This window comes from Grammomys surdaster, unplaced genomic scaffold (assembly GCF_004785775.1).
Source record: "Grammomys surdaster isolate TR1022 unplaced genomic scaffold, NIH_TR_1.0 220, whole genome shotgun sequence".
Classification (NCBI taxonomy): domain Eukaryota; kingdom Metazoa; phylum Chordata; class Mammalia; order Rodentia; family Muridae; genus Grammomys; species Grammomys surdaster.
Window position 1 is genome coordinate 9,502,355 of NW_021604665.1, and position 4,804 is coordinate 9,507,158.

Below are 4,804 nucleotides of genomic sequence, written 5' to 3' on the forward strand. Positions count from 1 at the left end.
CACACAGACACACACACGCACATGCATACCACACACAGACACACACAGAGACACACACAGACACAGACACACACATGCACACACATCACACAGACACACACATGAGGAGAGAGAGAGATAGAGAGAGGTAGAGGGAGAGAGAGAGAGAGAGAGAGAGAGAGAGAGAGAGAGAGAGAGAGAGAGAGGCACGAAGTCTGTTTTTTCTTAGAGTCTTTCACTATGTACCTCTGGCTGTCCTTGAACTCTCAAGATTCCATCTGACTCTGTCTCCCGAGTGCTGGGCTCAAGGGTGTGCATCACCACACCCAGCTCATGTTCATTTTGGACCAAACATTTGCTTAGTCTTTTGTCTTTAGAGACATTTATATATAGTCTATGTATCTTTTGTCAGCTAAAATATCTCCTAGATTATGACTTATTTCTTGTCCCCTTATTTCTGTCCTGTTCTTCAGTTTGTCCCTTTATGGACCATGCTTTTGGTGGGAAACCACACAGCCCATGGCCTAGCCCTAAACCCTGGAGACTTCGTCTTGGTTATCTTCCGAATGTCCATGGTTGCGTTTTCTATTCTCATGCCCATGATCGCTTTTGGGTAGTGTGTCAGTCAGGTCTATGCTTGCTTTACCTCATAAGCATCGTTTGCTCCAGCACTGCTCACAGGAGAGGCTTCGAAGTCCTGTAGGAAATAAGCACGGCATATTTTACAGTTCCTTTTGGGCTCTTTATTCTGTCATGTTGATCTGTGTATCTCTGTTAACCCGCGCCATATTAGCTTGAAGACTGTGCACATTGATGACAAGTAGAGATTTATTTATTTTTATTTTACATGCATGGGTGTTTTATCTGCATGGCTGTCTGTGTACCACATACATATCTTGCTGACAGGCTAGAAGAGGATGTCAGATTCCTTGGGACTGAAGTTACAGATGGTTGCTTGTAGCCATGTGGGTGCTAGGGATTGAATCCGAGTTCTCTAGAAGAGGAGTCAGTGCTTTTAGCTGCTGAGACAATTCTCCAGGCCCCTCTTCATCTCTTTTTAAAAAATCCATAATTTCCTTGTCTATTCTATTCTGTTTTAATGAGTTTACTTATTGGTGTTTTGTTAGAAACAAACCCAGAGAACTGTTTGGGGGAGAAGTTATATCTTTAGTAAGGTCTGCTGATCAATGACTATGACATACCTTTTCATATATGTAGTTCTTTTAAATATGCAAATGTGTATGTATGTCTGTGTGTGGGTACGTGCACATGAATACAGGTGTCTGCACATGATAGAAGAAGGTGCTGGATCCTGTGGAGCCATCAGACATGAGTGCTGGGAACTCAACTCGGGTCCCCGGGAAGAGCAGGAAGTACCCTTTACCACGGGGCCATCTTTCTAGTCCCTTCATTTAGTTCTTATTTGCTTTCTTTTCTTTAATTGGAAATTTGTAATTTTCTGCATTTAGATCATCTGTGTACTCTGTTCCCCATACATTTGAGAACTTCATTTTCTTTGGTATGATTATACATTGTATTGTTTTCTCTCTTCATCTTTTTTTTTAACACTGCTGGGATGTTTCCTTTTGGGAGAAATATGGTATTGGATTGTTTTAAAATCTAATTATCACATGTTCATTTTTTTGTGTTTGTTTGTGTGTGTGTGTATGCATGTGGTGGGCAGAGGTCGGAGTACAGCTTGTGAGAATAAAATCTCTCTTTCACCATATGGTTTCTGGGGATCAAACTTGGGTCGTCAGGCTTGGCAGTAAATACCTTTACCTGCTGAGCTATCTCACTGGGCACGTATTCATTTTTAATATTTAGATACGTGCTCATGATAACATTTTGCCCAGTAACGGAGACAATCTTGCTGGAGTAGTGGTCAATAAGATTATAAGGGAATCAAAAAATTCCTAGAATCTAGTATGTTTAGCTTATCTTTTAGATATGTTTAAGTATATATAAAAATGCTTACCACTATGTGACAGTTACTCAGGGTATTTAGTACAAAAGTAGGTTGTACAGGTCTGTACGATAGACTGTATCATATAGCCTGAGTGTATAGGATGCTATACGATCTGAGAATATTGTGTCTTGTCCACACGACAGCACAGTAGCCTAATGATGCATTAAAAAAAAATACAGACCCAAGGGATACAAGCTGGACAGGAACGGGATTAAGGTGTGTGTTTTGTGTATTGATCTTGCTACCTGAATCCTGTGGTACTCACTTTCATGTTCTGTTAATGACTTTGTGGTTTACTGAAGGACTTTCATAGATGCCCTGGGTTGTTCTGTGTACACAGTTGAATCAGGAGCAGTCATCTCTCCTTCACAATGTGTGTACTTTTCCTCCTTGCTTTATTGCAGGGGTTAAGACTCCCAGAACTGTGCTAAGTAAGAGTTGTGGTATTGAGAGAGTTTACCTCACCTTGCTCCGTTAGCTGGGGATTTGTAGATACTCTTTGTTAAGCTGAGGCAGTTTTTTTCTGTATTTTTAATGTGATGAGTTTTTTTTTTATGAATTCATCTTGGATTTTGTTGAACATTTTACTGCATTATTACATATGATTCTTCTCTTTTAGCATGTTGACAAGTTATAGGATCATTTTTTTTTTCATGGCTGAGGGCATTACATAGCAAAAAAGAATGTAAAAGAAGGCATGTAAAAGAAGGCAGACACAAGAGATCCTGATGTGGTGAACACAAATGTATGCTTGTGGAAGATGGGGATTTAATAGCAAAGCCACTTCAGTAACATCCAACCGTGTTATCAGCATTCATCATCTGTGAAGGGAAGACCTCCTCAGACTCTACTCAGTGTTAAGGCTCCACCTCTCAGTATTGTTAGTGTCAGTTACATCATAGCATAAGTTTGGGAGGAGTTATTAAAACCACAGCACCCCCTCACCTGACTTCAGCTCTGTAGTGTATCTCTTTTCATGCCTGATATTGGTGTTTATGTCTCTTTTCTGTTTTTTCTCAGAGTTGCTAAAAGTATACCAATTTTGTCAATTTATTTTTCTTTTTATAAACATTTATTTTATCTTATGTGTATACGTGTGTGAAACTAAAGACTGAACCCAGAGCTTTGCGTATGCTAGGTAAGCACCCCACTGCTAAGCTTGTCCCCAGACCTCCTAATTTTTATTTTGAGATAGAGCCAACTCACTGAGTTGCCCAGGCTGGCTTTGGATTCATTTTTTCATAGGCAGGTCTTGAACTTGTTATTCTTCTGTTCTAATGTCTCGAGTAGCTGGCATTGTGCCTCTAGTCCAGGCTTGACTGACATTTTTGGCCCTGGGGTCATCTACTGGTCCTACAGTCAGAATTATGACATCTTAAATAACTTTTGCTAGAGAATGACTTCTGGTTATTTTGAAGTCTTTCCCTGTTATATTTGATCTCCAATTCGGATCTGCACATTGATTTTCTCTGAGTGTGTTGCTTTTACTCAGTCTCGTTCCCTGTAAGTCACTGTCAGCCACCTGTCCTGTCATTCAGATCTGCCCTCAGTCCTACTGGGGAAGTCAAAGGGACCATGAAGTAACCACCCTGTCGCTGCTGGCAAATTAATTGGGAATCAAATATTTGCCTACTTCAGAGTGATTTATCACAATTAAAAGGAGTCATTATTTGCCCTTTGGGTCAAGTCAGAGATTTCAAGGGGTTGACTTCTGGAGTGTGTTAATAAATCAAGCCTTTGTGCTTGGCAGAACTTGTCCATAGGGATGCCCACAGGTATCCAGGGGAGTTAGTTTAAAGATGGTGATTAGGAGAATGCTGAGGGCTCCTTCTCATGAGAGTCTCTCAGGAAGGTGCCACGCTTACAGACCACGGTTCCACCACACCCAACTTCTTCTAAGTCATAACTCACTGTGGCTCATTCAGAATACCAGGTGTGACTTAGCATCAGTTCAGAGTTTATATGACAATGGGACCAGCTGAATCGTGTGTCCCCAGCTCATGCTCATTTCAAGATGTGTGTGCTGCTCAGGGCTGGGGACATGGCTTGGTAGGTAAAGTACTTGCCACACCGGCATGAAGACTTGTGTGAGAAAGCCAGCATAACTGTGGATAACTGTAATGTCCGACTGGGAGGTGTGGGTAGGAGAACCATAGGGCTGGCTGGCTAGCCAGTCTAGACAGTCCTAGAGCTACAGGTTCAGTGAAAGGTCCTGTCTCAAGGGATAATTGATGTGTGGTCTCTGCACACGCATGGATACATAACACACACTGTACTACTACACATGTACATGCACACATGCACACACACACAGACACACAGTGTGTATGTGGGGTTGGTGCTGTGGTCATATGGTGCAGGGCAAAAGTCCTGGCCTTAGTGGGAACGATTTCTCTCTGTCTCTGCCTGTCTGTCTCGCTTTCTCTTTTCTGTCAGTGGTGGGGATTGAACCTATGGACTCACGAATGCTAGGCAAGCTCTCTATCACCCCAACTTCCTGTCTCTTCTTTTTAAGTATTTTTGGAGGATGCTATAAGTGGCTTTGCAGAAGTCAGAGTCCACTATGACACAACTGCTCTCTACTGGGATGTAAAGAAGCCTTGACTTTTCAAAGTTTGCTGTCACTACTGGAAAACTCAGTCCTATAATCTGTGCTAACATCTGGGATTCATCCTCCTCCACTGAAGATTCAAATCCAGTCCTCTGATGAGCTAACCTACAAGTTAAAATGTAACACTTTGGGGGCACAGGTACTTTTCTTGGACAAGACTGTTACACATCAACTCTTAGAAATATTAGTTTACTTTTTAACATTTATTCTCTCTCTCTCTCTCTCTCTCTCTCTCTCTCTCTCTC